The sequence below is a fragment of the Thamnophis elegans genome, chromosome 7 (assembly GCF_009769535.1).
Source record: "Thamnophis elegans isolate rThaEle1 chromosome 7, rThaEle1.pri, whole genome shotgun sequence".
Taxonomy (NCBI): Eukaryota; Metazoa; Chordata; class Lepidosauria; order Squamata; family Colubridae; genus Thamnophis; species Thamnophis elegans.
Window position 1 is genome coordinate 58,242,468 of NC_045547.1, and position 27,732 is coordinate 58,270,199.

At 38.1% G+C, this 27,732-nt stretch overlaps 1 protein-coding gene and 1 long non-coding RNA gene across 4 annotated transcripts in view; one reads left to right on the forward strand and one right to left on the reverse strand.

Moving 5' to 3' along the window:
- Positions 1-2,089: 2,089 nt before the first annotated feature.
- LOC116511488 lies at positions 2,090-5,013 on the reverse strand. The gene is made up of 2 exons (XR_004255750.1): positions 3,994-5,013; positions 2,090-2,838 (listed from the first exon to the last, which is right to left on the reverse strand). It is a non-coding gene; the product is annotated as an uncharacterized LOC116511488 (long non-coding RNA).
- The window catches only part of MET (MET proto-oncogene, receptor tyrosine kinase), a 112,800-nt gene continuing 87,906 nt past the window's right edge, over positions 2,839-27,732 (forward strand). The window contains exons 1-2 of one of the 3 annotated variants that reach the window (XM_032221553.1): positions 3,082-3,393; positions 24,134-24,197. The gene's annotated coding sequence lies outside the window, so the exon portion shown is untranslated. The other 2 variants (XM_032221554.1, XM_032221552.1) reach the window with 2 other exon arrangements.

Consider the following 27,732-nt stretch of genomic DNA (forward strand, 5'->3'; position numbering starts at 1 on the left):
TAATTTGTGGGCAATCCATTCCTCCATTTGCAGGAACCTCTGACTCTCAGTTCATGGGCTTCAGGTCTACAAAGAAGAAAAGCAGCTTTCACGAAACTCTTGGAATATATAAATGATTAACAAAAAATTAATATTAAGATTGATGATTGGGTACAAGCCATTCCTTTATTTTACATGCGATAGTAGCAAGGGGTTTGTTACCAAACCTGAAGCAGCTTGGAATACTGCATTGATTTCTGCTCCACAGTCTTGGAACACAGTGATTATAGGTTATCTTGAAACTGGATCCAAGGGATTGGAAGTAAAAAGGAAAATTGTTTCTGTCAACTCTTGAACACTAACATTATATGCAATCCTTCCTAAAGATAGAAAGAATAGATTTGGGTAGACTTGGAAAGAAAGCTGAGCATCCCAATTTAAGAACAGGCATCCAATCCTTCTAATTCTGAGCACTTCCATAGTTTATGAATGCGCTTACTTGGCCCAAAATATTTTATATTCTACTTGCTTGCTCATGCTTGCAAGGGTTTGGTTATCAAAGTGCTCATTACACATCCCAATTGTTTCACTTTTATAATTTAAGCAGTTGGTTCAAGAGACCCTATTTCTGGAGTATATATACAATAGAGTATTATAGGCAGAACAGTGCAAGTGTTTAATATCCATGTATTCGACTCTTCTTGGGAGTCATATATCCACAAATAGATGGTGATTTGATGATGTTTATGTGGTGATTTAAATCTGAGTCTCTGGGGAAAGATGTTCACCTTTGACAGTCACAACAGAGAGAATACAGATTGAATTTTCTCAGAGGTCCATTGCATTATCTCAGTAGGTCAGCATAGAGAAGAAAAGCAAAAGATAACAATTTATGTTTAAATGGAGGATAGGGACATTATATTTTATAGCATCTTCTATTTAGAAAACTTACGAGGTTTCACCAACATTTGTGTTTTACGCTTTTTTTAAACAAAACATTAGGAAACAAAACATTACTCATACTCCCTAAATGCTACAATTTTCTGCCTTTATTTTATGCAGGTTCAAGTGTCAAAGGACATATGCATATGGTTAATTGAAAAACTGGCTTCTGTAGTTAGGAGTGAAGATGCAGGTAGAAATCGTTATTTGTATTAACAAATATTTGTTAACAAATATTTGTATTTTGAGTCTACATATTTTATCCTGATAATAGCAAGACAAAATGAAGTTACCGCAGGGAAATGTGAACATCAAACAATTCATCTCTCAGAAGACATTAATATATTATTCTAAACTGCATTTTTTTAAAAAAAATCTGCCAATAAACTGTAATTTACCAACTGTTTTTGAATATAAACTGACTTATCCCAACATGCGCTTGTTCATTTATACTGCATTAGTCAGAAAACAGCTTGCATTGTTTAATACTCTCTCCAGGAAAGAAACATCAATAGATATTAAATATAGTGGTGTTTATAAAAATTAGTAATGTGAGTTGTTCTTTTTATTTCCTATGTGCTTATTGATAGCAGCGCTAAAACCAAGATCTGACTTCTTCCAATCTAAAGGGCAGAGGGGTGCTTTTAAAAGTGCAGTCACACACTCAGCTGATACATGCTCATACTTGAACATAATAAAGGCTGTGTTTACATGCCATTATAACTCATAGGGATCAGAACTATGTTTCACTCCATTAACTTCAATTACCCAGTCTTGCAGAATACCCAGCCATAAAATAACCATACTGGTTGTTTATGGGTCATAAACCATCACAAACTATCCAGCAACATTTTAGCCTCAACCTGCTGAGAATTGGTTTAATTTTCTTTTTTCTTATTATGAAGACATATATATGTGTGTGTGTGTGTGTGTGTGTGTGTGTGTGTGTATATATATATATATATAGGATAGAAATTAGTTTGTAGAGATTGGTGAATAGTGAAATGCCACTGAGTTCAATTTTTGTATTTCTAGGGTCTCTATGTAGAATAGGCTGTCAAGTCCTCTAGAAAAAAGTAATCTAAAAAATAGAACACCCAGATGATGTCTGGTGTGGAGTGTTAAATTTCAGGCACTGAGGCATAAATATGACAACAGAGAGCATTGATGGCATTTTGAATGGTTTTATTGTGCCCTCGGTTTTCATGAACTGCAGCAGCCTTTCCCAGTGTGCTACTATCCAAATTATTTGAATTCAGCAGCTATAAACGTGAGTCAACCAAAAAGTACCAGGAGGAGAAATGAGGGTTCAAGTCCAAAACAATTGGAGGTGACCATGTTGCAGAAGTGTGGGGTAATGTGCAACCATCATTTTGATGACGTGTTCCTTCATGAAAGCTGCCATAACATCTTGCTAGTTTTTAAAAGTCTCCGCTCTAAACTTAGTTGCCACCCATGTTAATGTGGGAGCCCAGCCAATGCAATGTCCCTCATCTTTTATGATGGGAGGTGGGGGCTGTAACTAGTATTTGTCCTTTCAAGTCACAGAAGAGGGAAGTAGTATTAACGTTCAATCTTGTTGGCCAAGTCTTCTCTACAGCTACACAAAGAGCAGTGAAATCCAACTTCCTAAAGAGAAACCGCCTTAAGAAATCTGTCACTTGAGTGAAGAAGCATTTCTTTCAGTTGCTTAGTAATCCATGTAGTTCGTCGCCGGCCACCTCCCTCAGGACAATGGAAGGTTGGCTAACAATAGCTGAGCGAGGCTCTTTTCCTCCTGCGCCTTTGTCTATGCGCTCTGCAACTCCTGGGAAAGTATAAGCGTTTCTTCTTCCACTCAGCCGTGCGTTTTCCTTCCCGCGCTGCCTCCCAAGACGCTTCCTTCTCTGGCAGGAGGAGGAAATCACCTGAAGCCGGCTGCGCGCGTGGGAAGAGAAGAGGAAAAGTGGGGCAATATTGGCGGCAACGGGAAGCGATCCTTGGCGCCTCTGTTGCTTGTGGCGACGAAGGGGAAAGGGGGAGAGTGGATCCTCCGTCTGTTGCAGTTGGCCCCGACGAACGGAAAGACGCGTCGCCCTTTGCCAGCGTTCCCGCACCCGGTACACAACACACACAGAGAGAGAGACACAAGCACACAACCCCACTCGTCCTCTGGTGAGTCACAAGCAGGTCAGGAGGACCGCACGGAAAGGGAGGGGCGCCAAGCCTTTCGGAGCCGCCGCAAGAGCTGCGAGCCGCCACCAGAGCGGGAGAGGAGCTCGCTCAAGCCCCGTCACAGCGAGGGCGAGAGGCTCCCTCGCAGGCGGCACCGGAGGCGTCTCGGCGTCCTTCCTCCAGGTGGTTCAGCCGCAGAAGGGAGAGGGGAAGCGTGTGGCTCCCGGAGTCCGGCCCATTGGTGGGACAGGGAGCAAGGAAGGCAGATGCTAAGGACCCGGCCGCTGAACAGCTGCGCCCTCGCCTTCAGCACTGAAGGTATGTAATCCTAAGGATCCCCGCGGGCTGCGTACGCTTCACGGAGTGGAAAAGGGATCCAGGCACAAAACCGCCGCTGCAATGCACCAGCCATTAGCTCTGGGGCTTTGCACGACCCCGTGCTATGTTCCGCAGAAGTATCTCTTGCGTAGACGTGACTAGTTGGACCCTAGTCCTGAGCTCATCTCCGTAAACCGGCTAGTTTTTGTAGTAGTGCAGGGGGGTTGCTTTCGAAAGAGTGCTTGAGGGACCGCTTAACCTTTATCCCCCCGCCCTCCTTTCCTCCTTTCGATTGCAGGTGGTTTGGAGGTAAATGGTAGGAGAGGGGAGTGCCCCTGAGCATGTGCTGACTTCATGCCTGCTTACGGTCTTTGGTTCAAGTGTACTACAACCTAGATCGGGGCGTGACTTGTTAAGGGAGTGCTGGTTCTTAAATGTTTCGTTTGACAGACTCACTATTACATGCATAGAGTGTTTTAGCCCCAGAAATTAAAACAGTGATTACGCTGCCACGGACCCACATATCAGTCACTCGCCTATTTAACCTAGTATACGATGCGAACCCGTCGCCGTTCGTTTAGGCAAGGAGGGGCGAGTTACCTGGTTAAGGTATGCTGCGAATCCAGCCACCGCGTCATTTAGTGAGTTTCATATTTCACTCTCCAGGGTAGCGGAATTTCATTTTGACCCGTCGCTGCTGTCGATTTGGGTGAGCGCTTGATATGCGTGGCAATTGGCTGTTGAGGTATCGAGCGGCTGGGTTTTTGTTTTTGGCGACGGTGTTGCTGCTTTTGGAGATGTGCCTGGACGCAGCTGGGCTCAGCCCTAAACGTGCCTTTTTTTGTTTTTGTTATTTGCCAGGGATCATTCCCGGAACATGGGAAGTGGTCATAACATGAAAAGGAGACGGTCTGTAAGCGGGTACAAAGCGCCCCCCCCCCTCCACTGAGTAAGCTACCAGTTCTCGTGGAGTTTTTTTTTAAAGAGGTGGCGCTTCTAAACCAGAAGACGTTGCAATAACTTCTGTTTGCGAGCTTCGCAGATCTGGGCGACGTTCTCTTCCAGGAACACACCTTCCTCGCCCTTTTGCCTAGGGTAAAGGAAATATGCACGCATGCGCACTAAGCTTCGAGGTGCTCTCCACGTGAGGAGGCCTGGCTTTAGCAGGTGTCGAGAAAGCTCGAGAGCGAGCGAGAGGGGGGGGGGAATCCTGGAGGATAAAATGAGGATCGATCCTGGAACAAACGGTGCGTTAAAAACAGCTTCTGAGAATATAGAGCAGTGATTCTTCAACTGACCCAGTTACCCATTTTCCTGCTTTCGAATAATGTCATTACTCCCCCCCCCCCACTACTTTGCTCTTTTACAAACTGGATCCCAACTGGATTCACAAGCAATTACAAATGGCTCAATGATCCCCAGATTGTGCCCAATTTACCTGCTTGCTTAATTACTCCCAATTTAAGAACTGATACGGAGAATACCGCCTAGCCTTGTTTCTAGCGATCGCAGAGCTTTACGATAAGTAATTCCGAACTATTCCGCACTGTACCGTGGAGTTGGGAGAGGCGGCTGGCCTGTCTGTTAGTTTAAACACGGGGCGGTGCTTTGATTCCTTAGGATTGAATTGGCGCGAGGGAGAATATTTCCAACGGATCCTCTCTGCTTTCCAGAGGAAGACTGGGGTGGGAGGAGGGACAGAGTGCGTAAAGTGGAGACGAGAATAAGGAAGCACATAAATCTCTCTCTCTTTTTTTATTGAAATAGAATCCTGGATGATTCAGGAATGACTGTATCCTAAGGAGGAGGGAAGAGAAAGGGTAGAAGCGGCAGGAGGAAGCTTGAAAACGCGGGTTGCTTACAAAGAATTTGGGCGGCTGGCAGTCTGAGTCAGCTTGCTGGTAGCACCAGTAGAGGCAAAAAACCATGCGAAGATTTTAGGGGCTGGCAGAAGGGGATAGTCCTTTCAATACAGACCATTTTAGGCAGCCTTTACCGGAGAGGATGACTTCCTTGGACGCTTTGCAGGTGAGCTTGTCTGGCTGCCAGAATTTCCTGATCACACCCCTTGTGTGTGAGTTCTAAGAACTCTGGTTCTTAGAAATGTGCTTAAGAAAATCTTTGTGCACCTTGGTCCTGGTGCTAATCTGGTAGGTGCAGAATCAGGAATGTTTGGGATTGAAACCAACTCTCCCCCCTTTTTTAAATTAAGAAGAGGGGTTTCGGACTTGCAACACCTCTGAGGACATCTACTTTTATGCTGGTTTGATTGGAGAATATCTTATACCTGATTTATAGGAGAGCTATAAAATGCAGTTCAATCATTTGCCACCATAAAAGTCTGCAAAAGAATTAGGATTGGTGTAGTCAGTGGAACTGACTGATACCCTTTGGAGCAGGCCACCTTAAAGATAGCTAGGCTTCAAACTACATAGCATATTAATTGATCATGAGAACTTTGAATTTGGCATGCAAACTTTGTGGTTTTGTAATATATTTAATTAGATACATTTGATTGGTGTTGGCAGCCATAGAAAAGGTGTTCCCTGTATTTTGTGGTTTGTATTGCGGTGAATGAATGACTCCAAATGAAAGTTTATTTGTCATTTTTGAATAGCTAATCCAGAGAAGAATATACTTTATGGTAGTCTTCAATTTATGACTGTTTGTTTAATGACAGTTAAAAGTTACAATGGCCTTCGAAAAAGCGATTTATGACCTGTACTTGCACTTAATAACTGTCACACCGGCTCCATGGTTACATGATCGCAATTTGGGTGCTTGGCAACTGACTCACATTTATGACCAGTGGCAATGTCCTGCAATAACATGATTGTGATACATTTTGTCAATATCTGGCAAAAATTGTCCACTGGGAAAGCTGGATTTGTTTAACGACTATACAGATTTTGGAAAAAAATAAGACATCCACAAGTCCATACTTCCATAAGTCCTAATGCAAAACCAGTTTTTCTTTGGAGTATCTCCCCAACACACCAGTAAAGACCATCATGGACTGGAAGAAATTGCATGCCTTTGATTTAGGGAACACCAGGTTAGTGAAGATTGCCTTATGCAATTATACCCTATGACTATGTCTAATATCAAAAATGATTTGCATTCTGTCAGCAAAATAGGGGATGATTGCATACTTTGATGACATGATCAGTTTGTCAGAATGTAGTAATGCCAAATTTATATAAAGTCAATTAGAATGGTTTTTAAGTATAGTTAAACCTCATTTTAAAGGGTAAATTGGGGGAAAGAATGTTTATTATCAATACCCCACAACATCTTAGTGGTATATTATGTCATTTGCATGATGACATCATTGTACAACAATGATGTTAATTATTTGGCTCATTTTACATCATTTGGGTAATGATGTCTTTGCCAACCTACATACAGAAAATCAAGGCTTTTAGGATGGGAGGATAAACGTAGTTGGCCAGCCTTTCCTGAAAGATCCCTGGTTAGGGAATGACATTTCTTAGTCAGTTGGCATGACTGGAATCTTGAGCTTCCTAAGTGTCCTAGGCCCTTATGGAAGTCTTAGACCTAGCAACATTCTTGAAAAAAAATATGGTTGATGATTATAGTCCAGTGCTTTCTTCAAGTCTGCATTTCCCTTCCTTTAAGAGCAAATTAGTAGACAGCACTCTCTAAGAATTGGGATTTAGAAAGGGAGGCAATGAACAACCTTAACGCCATCTGATAAATGGTAACTGTAAGTAGCCACATCTACCCAAGCAGCCTTTTTGTGAGTGTCACATGACTACTCCAGAAGTTTCCACCTGATCCAAACATGAATCCTCTGGTACAGAGCTTAGTGTTCCAATGAGGCAGCATATAATCAATACTTACATAGGGCATCAGGAGGGGAAGGGATGAACTTGAGATGATTGCAAGCAAGATTTCTAACAGTTCATTGAGCATGGATACTAGTTGGGGTTTCTGAGCCTTGTAGTTTATGAAAAATTGGATTTCCCACCTCTGGTGTATAGTCTTATTAATTGAAGGTTGGCCAGTGTAAAAAATTCTGTATATAATTAGTTCTGTATAGTGTTAAGAAGTGTGGCTTTTGTGGAATGTGCTACTCATTGTTATGGCTGGGAAACATTCCAATAACTGTATTACAATGAACTACAAATATCCACCAGACCTCTTACTAGTTTTTGAGATCAAATCCATGCTACTGATTTGTGTACCACATTATTTCTAATAAGTGGAATATGCTTATCTATTTATAATTAGCAATGGAGGCTCTACTTGGTGTCCAACATAATGAAAAAAATGTGTTAGTGATTTCAGAATATATGTGATTATTTTTAATCAAATAATTCATAGGATGTTCACTAATGCCTTCATTACCATGTGACTGGACTATTGCATTATGCCCCACATGGGGATGCCCCTGAAGATCACACAAAAGCTTCAATTAATCCAGGATGCAACTGGCCATTTATTAGCTGACACCATCATGAAACTCTGCCCCAGGACCTGCATCGACTTCTAATTAGCTTAAAACATAATTCAATGTTCATTCCTATAATGTCTTATAATAGTCTTTTTGGTACCACTTTTTCTAACCAGAAATGCCCTGCCCTAATAAGTTTTTACTATTAAACAACCAGTAGTCCTCCATTTTCACAAGGTTCACGAGTCAGACTCATAGATGCTGTTTCTCTGTATCAGCATCAGTATTAGTACTTTGAAACAGCCCATGGCTTGAATTGAGATTGGCCTCTTCAGTTTGGCTTTACAGAAATGTTTTAAAATCAACTGTTTGGGAAGGTCTACAGCAGTGTTTCTCAACCTTGGTGACTTTAAGTCCTGTGGACTTCAACTCCCAGAATTCTGGGAGTTGAAGTCCACAGGACTTAAAGTCACCAAGGTTGAGAATCACTGGTCTACAGAAAGATATAAAGCATTAGTGATTTTATAATTATGTAATTTTAGTTACTTAGTTATTTCCTATGTTTCATTACTGTAATTGCCAGAGGTCTTTGAATTGAAGTGAGTAATAAATAAATTTCTCTCATACATGATTTTGTGTATTCCTACCGAAATTAGCTGATATCTTTCAATTCTCCTATATGCTGATGAAATGGTTATTCTGTCAATTATCTGTGGCAGAGATATGAAAACCTCTTAGATTCTTTGTCCATGGTTGTGAAAAAGAGAAAATGATGATAAATTATATATAAAAAAATGGCCTTTAGCACAAGACCTAAACGTCATACTTGGTATATCAATGGTTTAACTACCTGGGAATTATCTGTCACTCTTGGAGATGCAGGGACCCACATTTGGCCCAATATGGCGGGTTACCCAGGCAAATGCCACAGTTATGCTGTTCTTTTATTTCTCTAAAGGTTCCCATTATATTTCAGATTGTCTAAAACATTTTGAGGCAAACACTATGACATAACTATTATATGGGACTAAAATGGGACCTTACACTAACCTAACTGCACCCGAGAGGGTACAGCCCAGGTTCTTAAGTTCAATCTTGCAAGTCTCCAGATGTATATATCACATAGCTTTAAAACTAGAACAAGAACCTGTTGGGTCATCCTTTGAAAAATATTCTATTACCTAAATAGAGAAACGGGCAGGCAAAAAAATCAGTGACTTCCAACTTCTTGTCAGCTTCCCCATTTACTTTACCTGTAGAAAGCTGGCAGGGAGTGTCAGAAACCACAATCACCAGTCTGTGACTAATTGTAGCAATGGTGCAGCAGCCATATTTTGTGAATATAAGTGCATTGTATTTCAATTACATTGGAGTAATGGGTCCCAGATTTTGTTTGCATTCTTTAGGTTAGCGGATTTGAGATATGTTGATTCAAAAAATGTTTCATTATGCTGCACCATTTGGGCTAATTGAAAGTTACAAACAGGAGTTTTAGTAGTGTAGAAATTAGGAACTACAAGAATAGAAGTCAGAATCTTCATTGCCATTTTTAACTACTGGCTAAAACTAATTAAACAGACCTAACATCCCTCATTAACAGTTATAACTTCCAACCTACTTCGAAATACCCATTAGACAAAAGTTGGCAGCCTATGGTTTATCTAATGAGGTGGTACAAAGGATGGTATACAGCTATGCAAAACAATAATTCAAGGAGAGGATCGTTAATATAGGATGGCATTATGACATCTAGAAGAGTAGACAGTAAGAACTATCACTTAATATTGCTAAATTCTGCCTAGCTGCTGTAAGAGTGAGGCAACAAATGCTGTCCAACAAAACTGCTTTTTTCAATAACTTTAAAAAATTTCTCTCTTTCCTTTCTCCTTTAACTCATACATTAATTGTTTTAATTACCATTTTAATGTATATTTATATATTTTATGTACATGTGTATATATATGGTGTGTATATGAATGTGAATCGGTATACACACATTACATGCATACATACATGTACATATATTGGTAAAAAACATAATAAAGTTTATCTATCTATCTCTATTGACTGTATATTACGATTTGACACTTTCTGTACCCTGGAAAAAATGGCTGTCTTAAGAACCTGATCATCCTGCAGCTTTGTGAGATAAGATGCATAGTTTTCTTCTTGCTTTTTTCTTTTTTAATCTACACTTTGGGAACCCTTTTGGTATAATAAACTAAGAGGGAAAAACAGTAATATTGCTGAACATGTAGGCCATGTCTACTAACAATGAATTTTCATTGTGTTTGTATCTCTCTTGTAATTTTTTTTTTACATACCTATTATTTTAGAAGTATTGATAATTGATATACATGCATTTTACAATAAGTTTTTTGAACAAATTTCTTTACTCAGTGAAATATTACAGAGACATATTTAAAGATGAGACTAAGTAAGGGTCCTTTCCTTTTCATTTGCCATTTTCTTTTAGAAAAAAAATCTCTTGACCTTCTTGAAATGCTGTAAATATTGCACAGAATTCCTTTATCATTAACCTTAAGATGTTGTCTTGTTTTAGATCCCTTTTAGGAACGTTAATCAGCAGTATAATATAATCTTAAAACATTTTTTTAAATACAGGACCTGTGTACCAACTTGTTTGTTTCAGGATTAACAAATCTTTGGGTTGGCAGCCTATTTGCCCCCAGGAAGACAATGTGCTGTACAGGAAAAGGATTACTCATGTTATGTTGCAAAATTATAGTAAAAGAGACAAATACCTGCAATTGCTTTTTTTAAGGTGAAAAGCTAAACATATACTTAAACAAAGCTCAACTCCTGATGACTCTACCTTAACAGATTACTTGGCAATATGGTGGAAGTGGTTTGACATTGCCTTTTTTATTGAGATGATTTTTCAGTGTTCTACTCAAGCCTCAGGCTTTCAAATGATTCCCTGATCCACGTACTGTCTGCTTGGTTTATGAGATCAGCCAAGTTAGATGCTGCTTTCTGATATTTTTCTTAATGCCTGGTATCAATATTTATTTCAGTCACCTTTTTTATTGTTGTCAGTGTGGGCTGAAGTATAGAATAACAACGTACTTGCAATGCAAATGCTACCTTAACTACCAGTGGAGCAGTGCTAAAACTGAGATGTTCAATTAGAGTGTCTGTGTATGTGTATGTTGTACCTATGAAAGGAGTTTTAGAGATGTAGTTTTGGGGATTTTGATTTCTGTGTATTTTAAAACATTGTATGTATATATTTTAAAGCATGATCTCTCTGATGCTAACTTGCAGGTACCTAAAACTATCCTTTAAAATCCGATATAGAATATATAGAATGATAATGTATAGAAAACTCTGTTAGAACCATGGAAACAATTGATATAAGTATGTCGTAGTATTTTTTTCCCCCTGTCTTTATGGACTACATTGTATTGAATAAGAGAAAAATGGTCGTAATTAGGATGTATAATATCATGTATATTTTTAAAAATGCTGATACAACTAGTATATCACTGTTGCAAAGTTGAAATTGTGATGTAAAATGAAGAACAACATACAATCAAAATATTTTTTAAAATAATCCTCTTCAACACTGCAGTGGTCTGCCAATTCATATTTGAATTGAGCGAATCTAAGCATCCATCTATGATATGCTATTTGAACTGTCCAAAGCTTAATAATTTCATATCTGTCCACTTATGGTGGATGATAACACAGTGTATCTATCCAATGTGGGTCATATAAAATTAATTTTTTTCTACTGATGGAGGTATATTTATATTACTGGCATACCCACTGAGTGAAGAAAAACCAGGTCCACAAACATCAGTACTTAAAATTTTATTGTAATTCCTTGGAATGTTAAGTATTTCCAACCATTACGTCTTGGGTTATGAAGGTTTTGTAGAATGCTTTATATTCTTTTTGTGTAGGTCATAAAAATACATTGCTATCTCTCTTCTCCCTCTTTTTCCAGCTTCTTTAGACAACCATAATCCTATGTTATTTTATTGTAATAACATTAGACATCCTAGAATCTAATTCATGATGAAATCTCTGCACTATTTCAGAAGAGCTTCATGGAAGTCTTCATGCAATTCTCAGGTTTTTGTATTTTTGGGGATTACATTAATATATACATTCAGGAAATAATTTTAAAAAGCTTAAGAAGATTTAATGTTCTTAGATTTTCCCCCTTTCCCTTACTCAGTAGGTTCATAGACATTTTGGAATACAAAGTGCCTTAGATACATTGCTGAAATTCTTTATACCTTAAGAATTTAAAATTAGTAACAAAGCAGAGATATTTGCTGAAATGAATTCTTTGCTATTTAAACCCCTGAGCTATTTGCTCAGAAATACTGAAAGTAGCAAAGAGGTTGTAGAATCAATCTGGCTAAATTTGCAATTGTTTGTCTTTGACTTCTGAAAATTGATTTCCTCTTCCTGAGCTTGAGTGGTTTGCTGATTAAGAGCAGTGCACTGAGCAGAATAGGTATCAGTTGTTTGTGCTTTGTCCTTGTCCAAGTTTTAGCAGGCTATGAAATATCCTGGAAATCTTATAATCCTGTTATCCTATAATGTGCAATTGTACATGGAATGCCTGCTTGTCTAAAATCTGCAGATGAGACATCTGTAGGTTCCATTGTATGAAAACAAATGCTTTCTTGCTGTATATATTTCCTGTTTTCTGTATCTGATGCTGTTGGAACTAAAGTAAGCCTTCCTTCCCACGTGTATTGACTAATCTTTTAGAAATTGTTTAATCCTGAAATGTTTAAATGAGATACTAACTACCATATGATATAGGCAAAATAGAGGCTGACTTCAATTATATGTCTTATTTTTGATTTGGCATTTTGTTGAATTCTCAGTTAAGTTTCATTAATATGTCCATATTTCAAATTTTCATTCATTTTTCCATACACTGTTTTTGTGCCTTGCACTTGTTTAGGTTTTCCCCCTTTTCTTTGGAGCTTTAAATTTTACATTCTTTCACTTATTGCATTCTCAGAAAAAGATGTGTATTTGCCAAGCTATTACAAGAATATAATGACCGTTTCATGTGTAAAGCCATCTGTGTAAAGCAAGGGTGTCAAACTCAATTTCATTGAAGGCTGCATCAGGGTTGTGTTGACCTCAGGTGGATATGTAGGCATGGCCAGATGGAGGTCACACATGTTGGGGCACCTGTGGTGGGCAGGGCTGGAGGGGATCCATTGTCATCCCAGGCCCCATTTTCAGCTTCAATGGCCTCCTCCAGCCCTCTGCCAACAAAAATGGAGCCTGTGTGGGCCACATGCACCCCTGCCAAGCTCTGTTTTTGCTGGCAGAGGCACCATGGGTCAGTCCTTCTCTGTTTCCAGCATTGCCCCGCGGGCCAGATCTAAGCACCCCTCAGGCCAAATCTGGTCCACGGGCCTTGAGTTTGACACTCCTGGTGTAAACAATCTTTCTTTAGGCAACTATCTATCGTTAGTTACATATTTTAAAATTGAATTGAATTGAATTGAATAAGTTTATTTATAGGCCGCCCTTTTCCCTGAGGGGACTCAGGGCGGCTAACAACTTATAGGGAGGGGGATACAGACAATGACATATAACATAACACATAATTAAAAAGTAAACAACATTCATCCAATATTCGGGTGGGGGCGGATCAGATCTTTACCCCCAGGCCTGGCGGGATAGCCAGTTCTTGAGGGCTGCGCGGAAGGTCTGAAGGGTGGCGAGGGTACGAATCTCCACGGGGAGATCGTTCCAGAGGGTCGGAGCTGCCAAAATATTTAAGGTTGATCCATACAACAAGTTTCCTCATGTAATAAATACAAGCCACTAACTCTTTCTTAACGGCAAGAATGTATAAGATCATACTCTGCTTTAGCCACCGAAAGTCAACTTCACCTGGGTTTTCCTGTTACATACCAAAAGCAAAGTTTTCCAATGTGGGTCAGATCAAATGGTGCCAAATGTTGCTTCATTTAATTGTAAGCAAACACTTCACATCCAGTTGTCTATTGTACACTATACAATAGCCCTTCCTCCAGTTACTGTCTTCCATAGCCATTTCATCTTGGGCTGGTGGACTAGCGAACAGTGAACCTTTTTACATTGTTGTTGTTGCTGCTGCTGCTGCAACCGCAGGTACAGTGGTGGCATGGGGAAAGACCAGATTTGTTAATTAATGTTTTTACATACATGTTCACTGGAGCATTATGCATACTACATACCACATACTATTCTATCACATTTTACACTGTGACGGTGATATATAGTGATATATAGACTTTAAAAAGAATTAGTGAAATAGACAAGAATTTTGCCACCTTTCCATTCTAGTCCATATGATGGGGGAAATGCTAAACTTTGCTGTTTTCTTTGTCTCTTTTTAAAATTCAACTGGTCTTCCAGTGGATGAATCCAATGGGAAGATATCAACTACAAGGGAGAAGCAACAGAAGAGATTCCCCCCCCTCCCAAAATGTTCATAGAAAAGAAAGCAGTTTGGAGCCTGTAAAGTCCTGGGTCACCTGGTTAGAAACTAGTCAGTACCGCATAGTCAGACATAACACTAATCAGTCTGTATAGTGGACGTCCTTGCCTCTGAAGATGCCAGCCACAGTTGGTGGCAAAACTCAAGAAATCTTTGCCTAGACCAGTGGTGGTTAACCTTTTTGGTGCCAAGTGCCTAAAGCATGCATGGGTGCGAGCAAATGCACACACACGTGCCCCAATCCCCAAAATGCAATGCAAGAGCCCCCTGTGCATGCACACCGCTCCCACGCCCCGGTCCCATTTTGACTTCCAGGTTGGTGCAGAGAATTTTCAGGCCCAAAATGGGGCACGTGGGGCCCCTCGTGATCTCCACAGTTTCACACACACCCTAGCTCATCATAGCTTCATCTTGCATTCCTGCCGCCCATGCCTTCCCAAATCTTTGACATTTCTCCCCCCAGCATGCCCTAGCTTTTTTTTCCATTCCTGCCATGGAGTGGCAGATGCAGAGGATGGAATCTGCAAAGATCAGGGAAGGCATGGGCAACAGAAATGCAGGAGAAAGCTAAGGCGCGCTGGTGGGACAAAGCTAGGGGGTGCTGGGAAAAAAAACTCTGGAGATTGGGGAAGGCCCTGTCCCCATGCATGTGCAGTAGAGACCCAAAGACCAGCTGCCGGCAGGAGGCGCATATACATGCATGATGGCTTGGGCTGGGGCTTGGTCTGGCATGCCCGCATAGAGAGCTCTGCATGCCACCTATGGCACACACATGCCCTAGGTTCACCATCACGGGCCTAGACCATGAACACTAAATCCTGAATCCCAACTAATACTGGCAACAAACTAAAGTAAAATGCTATTCTGATGTACATTTGGATATTTGACCCTTGAAAGGAAGGAGTTGTAATAAATACCAAGTAATGTTAGAAAGTAAATTTAAAGGAAAGCGGCAAAAACTGTATGGGCCAAAGCAAAATTGACATAATGGTTAAGGCATCGGACTAGGAAGCAAGAGATCATGAATTCAAGTCCCACATTAGCCATCAAAGCCAATTGGGTGACTTTGGACCAATCCCAAAATCACTCTCCCAGCTCAACCCATTTCACAGGGTTATTGTGGATAAAATAGGAGGAAGGGTGTTAGATATAGTAAGTTTGCCACCTAGAATTATTCGTAAAAATAATAAAGGTGCAATATAAATTAATAAATAATGCAAATTTGCATTATGCAGACAAATGATAAGAGTTCAGCATGAACAGTTTTATACATCTCTAGCTAAACCCTAGTACAAATACTGTATGAACTTCCCCTTTACACAGGTGCAAGCTTTGCAGGTATATACAAAAAATTCAAAATTTGATATGGCAATGCATATAATTCAACCTCTTATTTAGGAATGAGTCAAAAGAACAAAATTAGTAACAATATATTTGTTTTGATATCAGGTGAAACCATAGATCTAGGACTTTTCTCAGTGTATAAAACATATACACATGAGGGTGAAGGTTCATTCTCCAAGCTTGTGAGTTGGTTTCATTTCATTACTGGGTTAGGTAACATCTTCAGTGGAGTTTAGGGGATGTCATTGTCAGTATTCTGTTTATGGGAGCTTCATGTGGTCAGTAGGTCCGGTGATGGTGGGGTAACGTCAGTTGAGGATCCCATCAGGTGAGGGTCTTGTGATGGGTCAGGTGTGGGTGTATCAAGTGAGGGTCTTGTGAGGGTCAGATGTGCATCATCAGTGAGAATTTTGTGTTGGGTCTTGTGATGAGGAGGTTACATCAGGTGAGGGTAATTGGGAGGTGAAATGCTGGTTGGGAGGAGCTTGTGTGGATTGGTTGAGGAGCAGTGCTATCTCTGGTTGGCTGTGAGCGTGGTAGTGTGGCCAATGATTTTGTGTTGTTGGTGCTGTTTGGTGTCTAGGAATAGCAATAGCTATAGCCCTCAAATCCACAGCTACACTCCGCCAGAAATTATCCAGAAGACAAGATACAGAAGGATGAAAGAAACAATGTAATTTACAAAATCGTAACAATTGCAACCAATTATATGTGGGACAAACATCACGCCAGTTAAAACCAGGATCCAGAAATACTGGCTGGCAGTCAAACACCACAATCCCAAATATTTAATCTCTACCTACCACAACACCAAACAGCACTAGTTCAATGGGAGCAACACAAAAATCATTGGTCATGCTACCACCTGCCATGCTCGTGAGTTCTTCAGAGCACTCCACAAGCAATTCCATCAATAGTCACATTGACCTACAACCAGGCTACGAACCCCTCAGAATTCAACTGCACTACCAACCAGAGACAGCACCGACCCTCAACCAACTCAACACAAGCCCTACCTCCAACCAGCACTTCACTTCCTAATGATCTTCACCTGATGTGACCTTTCTATCACAACTCATCACAAGACACTCTCTGATGACTTACACCTGATCCATCACAAGACTCATCATAAGACTCTGACCTGATCACCACAAAACCTATTCATCACATAAGGCCCTTATAAACTGAAGAACATCTCCACTTCAACTCCATTGAAGATGTTACCTAGCCTGGTAATGAAATGTTCAGAAACCAACCCACAAGTGAATGAACCTTCACTCTCTTTCTACACCCGAGCTACAGATAATTGCAAATATATACATGTATATTTGTACTATTGCAAATATATACATATATAGAGATTAGAATATGTGTATATATGTCTTTAGACTTTGGCTGCAGAGCAAAATATGTGTGTATGTGTTCCACAGAGTCAGTTTTGATTCTTGGAGTATGCCTGGAGTAGCCCCTACAGTTTACTTGGCAAAATTGTCAGAAGTGGTGTGCCATGGCCTTTTTCCTAGAGCCGAGAAAGAGTGATTGGATTGGACCTAGGTCAGCCACCCTTCATTCCTAAGGCAGAACTAGAACTCATGGTATGCCAATTTCTAGCTTGGTTTCAAGCTTTAATACTACTACAGGTGGTACTCTCCTTGTGACCATGATTGATCCCAGAATCATGGTCATAAGTCATGCTGGTCATTAAGTGGGTCATTATGTGACTGTACCTGATTTTAAAACCTTTTCTGCACCAATCATTAAATGAACGCAGCAGTCGTAAAGTGAACACATTGTCTGCAATAGGCATTTTTGCCATAAATCAGAAGTAAACATCAATTTCTGCTTTGAAAAACATTATAAATCAGGGTCACATGAGCAGAGGACTGATAGCTATAAATGCTGGCTGGTTTCCAGACTCATAAACTCTGAGTCTAAGTTGTAAATACCTTTTTATTTTTTTTCAATCTGTCATCATTTTGAACGGTTGCAAGTTGAGGACTATCTGAATACCAAACTGGCTCTCATAATGGAATATAAAAAATGTTTTCTTATTGATTACCTAGTTTTTTAATTACATCGGGCAAGAGGTAATAGAAGAATAGATACCATCTTTATTATTTTTTATGAGCCTCAAAACTTAATATATTTTCTGAGAAATTCCTCTAAAAATGTATTTTATTGTAAACATAAACAGCAGAGTTCTTCTGTTTCTTTGTCCTTTTCCTCATGAAACCTGAACACTTTAAAAAAAATTCCTAGGATACTCCTTTACACAGAAACTTTAAAGCATTACTCAGTTTATGCAAATCGTATACATATTTTAAACTGCCAGCTGATCAAATGATCTTTTTGTCTCTAGATGAAAGTAGTAGCAATATAACTTCTGCAACTTACTTTGAACTCATCTAGTGAAAATCCAGATGGTATGAATTTATTCAGGCTAGATAAAATAAGCTGTTTCACGAATAATGTACTGATTTATTGTAATCCTAAAAAATTGAATTATCAACTCTTCAGAGTAAAACAAACTTTTGGAGATTGAGTGGTATATATTTAAAATAATTTGACACACCCCCCCCCCGCTATGTATATTAACTGTAAATTTTAATTAGAGGGATAAATGAAAGTTTGAAATATATATTTAAGATCTAGACCAGTGGTAGTCAACCTGGTCCCTACCGCCCATTAGTGGGCGTTCCAGCTCTCATGGTGGGGGGTAGGGGTTTGCTGTAATTCTGCTTTATAAATGTTATAAAGTAAAATTACTTCCCTACTTTATAAATCACCATTACTGTGGAACCGGTGGGCGGTTAGAAAATTTTACTACTAACAGAGATACAAAAGTGGGTGATAGGTATAAAAAGGTTGACTACCCCTGATCTAGATATTTTCCCTGTGATTTTTTTTCCTGTTCCACTATATTTGAATAGGTAGGAATTGAGGTGGTCTGTTCCATTCCAAAACCATCTTCATTTCATCCAATTCTGCAGTACCACTACTTGTAAAAGTAAAATTCAAAGTACCTGATGCAGCATTCTTAAAACAATATGAGATCTGGATGCTTTTGTTCACCCAGTCGTCTTAATGTGACACTCAATGTTTTTGGTGTTTCTGTCACACATCCTTCATATATTATTTTATGATAAAAGCTGTTTTAGCTTTATAATCTGTCAAATCGCAGGAATTATTAATACACCATTTAAGCAGTCAGTCATGGTGTCCTGTTTGAAAATAATTCCAATTTGTCATCTAAAGCAGAGTAAAAAATCAAAGCAAAACCACAGTCGGGACAATTTAATTAGAGCCCTGCCCTTTTCTAGGAAAAGAGGACAGTTTTGAAAATATAGGTGGGACTTCCATCCTTGCATTTTTAACTTTTTGCTGTGAATTTCTTTGTGTTTGATTTCCCTACTTCTAAATGAACTCTTCAGTCATTTCATTTCTCTATGAAAATATCAAGCTTTTACTGTTCGGGTCTTTAAGTTTGGAACTGAACTTCCCTTTATTCTCCATCAACTGCTGGTTTAGTATTATGTTTCCTTACACACAAACATCCAGGAAACATTTAAAGGAAACCATCATTATTATAGGGCTTCTCCATTCATGTTTGGTGCTAAATCATCAAAATAATGCAGCTGCAACTTCTAGGAGCATTTGCCTGATTTTTCAGAGATACTCTTTCTCTTTTTGCTAACCACAGTAATCCTCAGTGAGGGGAAATCCAAAGCTCAGGGCCTTTGATGATTCCAGTAGCTATTGCAAGCAAAAGTATTGGATGACAATATCAGCAAGATTTACATTGACAAAAATAAGGACATTCTCAAAGTTATAATACAGAAAGTCTTCATAACTATGAGCTGCTATTTGCTTTTCTTGGAAAGTATTTTGCTTTATTAATGTACAATATTGTGAAGACTGAGAAAAGCTGATAATCTGGAAAAGCTCTCGCTGCAATGTTTGGGTGCTGGGATATTTTCTGTTATGTATAGAGAAATGATGCACATTATTTTGATCTAAATTCTGGTTGGCCCTCAATCCAACTACTGTTCCTCTTGTTTATTCTTTTCTGTGCCTTTGCTATGGTTTTCCCAAGATCATCTCTAAGACCATCCTCCCTTCTTTGACTCTTGGGTTCAACTAGTTAGTGCAAGAAGCTTCCTGATTGCCATCACAAAATTGTTTGTTTAAAAAAGTAAGACCATCAATTAACATTTTATTAACAATTAAAATTACCACGGAGAGTTCGTTAATGTCATCTCCAAAACAATGTGATACTTTCTGTCTTGTACAACAAAATGGGCATTAGGAAATTTCTAAATTATTTACATGTTTATTTGAAAATATTAAACTTAAAAAAAAATCTGTTGTCAAGAAAGTGCCTAAAATGTATCAAGCATTCCAACATGTAGAAACTTCCTGACTTGTTTATAAGAAGTACCATTAATCTAGCAAATTGCCCTCTTTTCAGTCAAACCTGATACTATAGGTAGTCCTCGACTTACAACAGTTTGTTTAGTGACTCTTCAAAGCTACCAAGGCATTGGAAAAAAGTGACATGGCCATTTTTCACAGTTACAGTCATGATCATGTGATCAAAATTCAGATGCTTGGAAAACTAATTCACATTTATGATGGTTGCAGCATCCCAAAGTCACATGATTCCCTTTTGTGACCACCTGACAAGCAAAGTCAGTGGGGAAGCCAGATTCAATTAACAACCAGATTACTAACTTAACAACTGCAGTGATTCACAACTATGGCAAGAAAGATGGTAAAATGAGGCAAAATCCACTTAACAAATGTCTCACTTCACAACATACATTTTGGGTTCAATTGTGGTCATAAGTCAAGGACTACCTGTAGTTGGATATGACTTTCTAGGATTCCTGCCAAGATATCTTCAATATGTACCTGGAGAAAATGATGTAATTAGGATCTATCTTGGTGAAACAGATGTAAGACTAATAGCTTTGAACGTTGCAGATATTTCTCAGCATTTGCCTGTTTTTTGTACATAAAGCTGAAAGGCACTTTTTTCAGTTGAGTGAGAGATAAATACAGTGAAAGCTTGACATGCAGTTTGTGAGTTTATGATGCGAAACATATATGAACTAGGCAACCAATTTATAAAAGAGCTGTCTGCTCTTTGCACTTGTGATGATAATAATCTTTTCTGCTGTATTCATGGATGATGGTATGTAAAAAATGTCATGTATAAAGGAGCCTTAATGCCATTGATTTGAATTAGTAGTGCTATGATTACAAAATAGCACAATTTGCCCAAACAAGTCTTGGCCTTGAATTGCTTTAAGCCTTTTTTTTTTTTGTAAATGCCTCTAGGTATGCTGTAATTCAGAAGTTCCCCCTGCAGGTGTATCCTGTTTGACTTAAGCTAAAATCAAATAGTTTAATTGAATAATTCACAATCATGTGGTTATTCAAAACTGTAAAGAAGCAATGACTCAGAAGTATTGCTAATGGTTTGAAAACACTTACTGAACCTACTCGTGTAACCTGAGCATGTAATACAAGATGATATTTTTTTAAAAATTCAGAAATCCAGAAATTATTCAATAATTAAATTCAAATCTTATAACACCTTAGGAAAAAATATTTTTGGAAGGGATATTAAATGTGTTTGAATGAATGTATATATGCTATGTGTAAATGTTTATGTGTGTGGAAGCTCTGAATACAATGATTCCTTTTTAATATATACATTTAAACAAAAGTTTTAAAGCAACAATAAAAACTAATGTAAACTAATGCAAAATAAGCACTAAAGAGAAAAAGAAAAAAAATCAAGTGAAGAAAGAAACAATAAAAATAGAAAGTTCTGATTTCTTTTTGCAACGAATACAAATAGGTTTAGGAAGTTATCTCTTACACTGATTTTTTTAAAATTCACTTTATGTAATTATCTAGTTTTTCCTCCAGTTACCAAAGCACAAGTGCATTTTTTTCTGCTTCATGCAAAAGGGCTGTAAGGAGTTTGCAGTCAATCATACATGGATGTATTGTGTTTTTGCTAATCAAATAAGTTTAATTTAACCATCTCCTCAAGTGAGTACTTTGTATTTAGAATAAGAAATCTGATTAGATTCTTAGCAGCATGTAGGGCATAGGCCAAGGAGTTCTTTTGGAAAAACATGATACCCAAAGTTAATCCAGACCTAAGCTATCAACAACATGTTCAATACTTTGAATGTTAATAGGTTCATTTTAAGATTCTGTATCCTCATCCTCCTTTTTATCTATCACAATATATTTTGGGTCTTGTGGATAGTGCGTCAAACTGGATTTCTTCAAGGACTGAATCAGCATTATAGGGGGGTCGGCCGGACGCCTCCTGCAGCACCAGCCGGCCAGAATTGGGCATGGGGGGTCTACACACAGCGCCCACGCACCTCATTTTCACCCTCCATGGCTTCCTGCAGCACTCTATAAGCTGTTTTCAGGCCTGTTTTTGGCCCATTTTCAGCTGGCAGAGTGCTGCAGGAAGCCATGGAGGGTGAAAATGAGGTGCGGAGCGGGGGGAGGGCTGCATGAAGCCTGATTTAGCCGCCAGAGGAACCACTGGCTGGTCCTTTGATATTTCCAGGCCAGCCCTGCCTGTGGGCCTTGAGTTGACATTCCTGTTGTATTGGAACTAAATGTAAACAATACAGGTTTAGATGCTATTCTGCTAAATTAGATGGTTTGAATACAATTTTGTCTATTGTGAATCATTAATCTGATTATTCTTGAAGGGACATGTCTGACCATAAAGGAAATGGCTTTAACATGCTTAACATTGAGTCAAATCATTGACCCACCTTATTCAGTATTATTTAGAATGTAAACTTCACTGACTAGCACATCTTGTCCCACTGTTCACACTGAAACTGCACAAATCATATTTGTCAAACAAGTATCATATTCAATGACCCTGCACTTTGTATCTTAATACAACTCTTCTTCAGTTTCTTGGTATAGAGCTTACAATTTTCTGTCCTTGACACTCATTTTTTTAAAAACTGTGAAGAGCTACTGTAGAGAAAACCGTATCAAAATACAATTATAAACTAAACTTTACAATCACTATACAAATATTACAGGCTATTTAATACTTGAAATTTTAGTGATTTCATTGTGTTAAATACCAGATCTTCCTGGCTTCTGGTTCCTGTATGTATAACTGCATATTAATATTCATATACAGTGTATTTAGAAAGCATTCAGACCCCTTCACTTTCATTAATTTTCTTATGCTGCAGCCTGATTCTACAATTGTTGAAATTCATTTTTCTCATTAATCTACACTTAGTACCCCATAATGATTAAAGTGAAAACAGAATTTTAGAAATTTCTATCAATTTATTAAAAAGAAAAAATCTGAAATATCACATTGGTATAAGTATTCAGACTCTTCACTCAGTACTTTGTTGAAGCACCTTTGGCAGCAATTATAGCCTGGAGTCTGGTATGACTTGACGAGCTTTGCACACCTGGATTAGGGGATTTTCTTCCTTGCAAATCCTCTCAAGCTCAGTCAGGTTGGATAGTGACCGTCAGTTGACAGCCATTTTCAGGTCCCTCCAGAGATGTTCAATAGAGTTCAAGTCTGGGCTCTGGCTGACAACATTCAAAGTGTTGTCTCTAAGACACTCCTGTATTGTCTTGGCTGTGTGCTTAGGATTATTGTTCTCTTGATGGAAAATTAACCTTTGGCTGAGTCTGAGGTCCTGAGCACTGTGGAACAGGTTTTTGTTGAAGATATCCCTGTACCTTGCTTCATTCAGCTTTCCCTCAACCCTGGCCAGTTTCCCAGGCCTTGCTGCTGAAAAACGCCCCCACAGCATGATGCTGTCATCACCATGTTTCACTGTAGGGATGATATTGGGCAGGCAATGAGCAGTGCCAGTTTTCTCCAGACATAACATTTAGAATTGAGGCCAAACAGTTCAATCTTGGTTTCATCAGACCAGAGAATCTTGTTCCTCACAATTTGAGAGTCCTTCGGGTGCTTTTTTGAAAACCCAGGTAAGCTTTCATGTGTTTTGCATTGAGCAGAGGCTCCAGTCTAGCCACTCTGCCATGAAGCCCAGATCAATGAAGGATTGCCATGATGGTTGTCCTTCTGAAACTCTGTTCCATCTCCACACAGGATCTCTGTGTGACAATCGGGTTCTTGGTCACTTCTCTTACTAACTTCCAATGCTCATTTTGATCAGGGGACCAGCTCTTAGAACAGTCCTGATTGTGCCAAATTTTTTCCATTTGAGAATTATGGAGGCCACTGTGCTCTTACAAACCTTCAGTTCAGCAGACATTTTATTGTAGCTTTCCCCAGATCTGCGCCTTGCAATAATCCTGTCTCTGAGCTGTGCAGGCAGTTCCTTTGACCTCATGGTTTTTGCTCTGCTACAGTATGCTTTGTCAGTTGTGAGACCTTCTATAGAGAGGTTGTGCTTTTCCAAATCATGTCCAATCAATTTAATTTACCACAGGTGGACTCCAATCAAGGTGTAGAGATATGCCGGCAACAATCAAGGGAAATGGGAGACATCTGAGGTAAATTTCAGGTGTTGTTTGCAAAGGTTTTGAATGCTTATGCCAATGGGATATTTCAGTTTTTTCTTTTTAATAAATTTACAGACATTTCTAAAAGTCTGTTTTTATTTAGTCACTGTGGGTATTGAGTTTACAATAATGACGGGGTGGGGGGGGAGATAATTTCAATTGTCAAATCAGGCTGCAGCATAATAAAATTGACAAAAGTGAAGGGAGTCTGAATACTTTCTGAACATACTGTATATTATTTTGCTAATTATCAAGAGAAAATTCACTTCATTCTATGTATTCCTCTTTGCCTTGTAACTTGTCCTAACAATAGATTAACAAAAATTCTGTTAGTATCTGATAACAAATAGCAGAATATGTTTCCGCCCTACCTCACCTGATATAGAGGTTATTGAATCTTCAGCAAACATGCATATGCCTGTCCATTCATGAAAGGAATGTGACTTAATTCTGTCTTTAATTTACCTCCATTTTAAAAAAGAAAGATGATAAAATAAAATGCTGCTACTGTAAATCATGTCTGGAGAAAATTAATTGCTATCAGGTAGCTCTTAAAATACTTCAAGTGCATGGCAGAGCAAATGAAACTTTTTTCTTTGAATCATTTAAATTCTACATCTTTTGCTTTCTTAGGAAAACAGCTATGCAACTTTGCAAAAGATCTGGTTTCTTTAGTACTTTGAAGAAAAGTACTGTTTGCACTTCCATGCATTGAGAAGTTTTTTCTTTCACGTCCTTAAACAGCCTTGTATTTTAATATCTATAATTTTAAAATGAATACATACTTCAGATGCAAGTATGAAGTATACTAAACATCAAAATCTGCAATGAAGAAAAGTATTCATTAAAATATCAGATTTTGTTTTAATTATTTACTGAAAATAGTGTTAGAACAAACACAGATGACTTTAAAGATATTTTTAGCTTTTTAAGAGAGGAAGTGGGAGAATTTCTAAAATTAAGGACTGTTTCCTAAGTAATTAAGAGGTTAAAGTATTCCTGGAAGTAATTTCATGAAAACCTGAAAACATTTTGTGGTTGGGATACACATTCAGGGTACAGGTTATGAGTAGGGGTAACTTAGCCATTCACCTATGATGTATCTGAGTCATACAGGTAAGATAGGCGATGTAGAAATTTGAGGAAAGAATTAATTAATAAAAATATCTATAGAGTCTCATTTCTCTTGGTATGGTTTTGTCTCAATAGATGTAGCTCTGATTTTCTCCACCTCTGCCTATGTTACAACATGTACACATCTGCATAATTTAATTTATGTTTTGTAACTATGTTTGGTTTTCTGTGTTGTAATTAAAAAGAAAAAAGCTATGTCTGTTAAGTGCTGATATATGAATAGAACCTGCTGGATCATGGAAATCTACTGTAAGTATATAGATTTATAGAATCTACAACCGGAGAAGGGAGATGGCATGATGAAATGAAGGTGCAATTGAATTGTCTGCAGCAGAAGAGGTTTTATTTCAAGTAACAAAATGTTTTGCTTCACTGTTTTATGAAGCAGAAGAAAAACAGTTGAATGTCAGGAAAAGGGAGGATTCTGTCTTCAAAGAGCCACAAAATGGAGGGGGAAACATACTTATTCTTTTTAGATAAGTCTGCAAAAGAAGAAAAGACTGCTAAATACTTTAGGTTTCTAGACTGCTAAAAATAGGTTTCCTCTGTGGGTAGTTACTCCAACTTTGCCTGTTTTACAGATCTTCAGTTGCAAAGGATAAGAAAGTGATACTGTCTCTCACCAATCTTAAGTGGGTGAAATGAAAACAGTGCCAATTCTGTAGAGTAAGCTTGCATTCTAAATATGAAACTATTCCATGCAATAAGTGTAAAAATGTGAGTGGACTTTAATCACTTTATGATTTTAAGAGAGAGATGGGGACAGAGACAGGAACGCAGAGAGATACAAATGAATTTTACACAGAGTGAATCCATAATTTTGAATAATTGAAGATGACAGTGGAAAGCAAAACACTGCGCTCTGCATCAAAATAAGTATTAATTAAAAAGTCTAATCAAATCTTTACTTTTCTTTCATTGATTTATTTTACAAGAATTTCTGTCAGACTATATGAACAGGTGAATTTATTTTGTTGCGTTAATGTACACCTGTTTCTATTACTTCATTTATTATTCAGAGAGAATAAAAAACCAAATGAGTATATTTATTGGCACCATTGCAAATCACAATGAGATCAACATGACAATAATTATGCATCATGACTTAATTACTCACGAATATTAGGTAGTTATATTGTCTATATCTTGACACCTGATTAAAGTTTCATCATTATCATGATGACATCATGGAATGTATGTTGTTATTTGTCCTATTCCCCCCTCCTCCTCAGCAAACATTAAATACAGTCACACAATAAAATGTGAATCTAAATATTTATTTCTGTCTGTAGTGTCTATTTTCCTTTTTATTTTTTTTGCTTTTGGTGCTAAATGTTGCTATGTGTGTCTTTTTATACAAGGGGAGGGGGGCTGGGGAGAGCAGAAAGAATAAAAGCTTTAGTGAAGATTTCATAAAGCCCAACTCAGTTCAAACCAATATAATGATACACATTCTATTGTCTGGTTTTCTTTTCCCTGTTCTGCATTCTTGAGTGAATTCCTTTTTCTAGGCCTCCTTCCAATATTTTCAGAATATTTAACTTCCTTATTATGATCTGAAACCTTCAACCTTTACTCAATAGTATTTCTGTACCTCTTCAGTAAAGGTTGGCTGGTATTCCTTCTTCTCAGTCTTTTGAAACAAAATAGTGTTATTGTTCTGCTTTTTCCCCATAGAACATCAGTGAAAACTCTTGAAGGCTTATTATATTAGTAATAATAAAGACCTATTGTGCCATTTTAGTCCAGCACCATTACTATCATAAGAAAAGAAATAAATCTAGACTAGCACAGGTTGAAAAGCTTGCTTTATTCTTAGGGATTTCAAGCAATGCAGTAGGTAACAAAGCAAAAGTATTATCTACTTACACTACAGTTTACTTACTCTAGGTTAACATAAAATGAGTAAAATAATATATTTTCTTCAGAATAGAAGATAAATTACTACTTTTGTATGCATGTAATTAAAAGCATACTACAATAATTGGTTTTGACCTGGTTAAATAATTTACCAATAATTTGGTTTATGGAAAGCTGCTATATGCAGAATAGTATTGATTAATGGAACCTGCATGTAAATATTGGTGAACATTTAAATATGTATTAACTTGGTTTTAATTTTTCTCTTTACTTTTAGACTACAATAAATATAGTGCAAATATTTCATATGTTCTATATTGCAGGAAAACAAAGGGCTATGTCTTCTGGAAAAGCCTATGACTTTTTGTTAGTTCTGTTCAAGTTGCATTAATATTTGTCATTTACTAATAGCATTAAAAGAGATATTTTTAATTTAATTTGTAGCCTGACCATAAAACACAGTTCTGATTTCTGGAAATATTTATCTGTTAGGTGATTAGGAAAACATGTTTTCTCAGAAAAGATTTAGCAA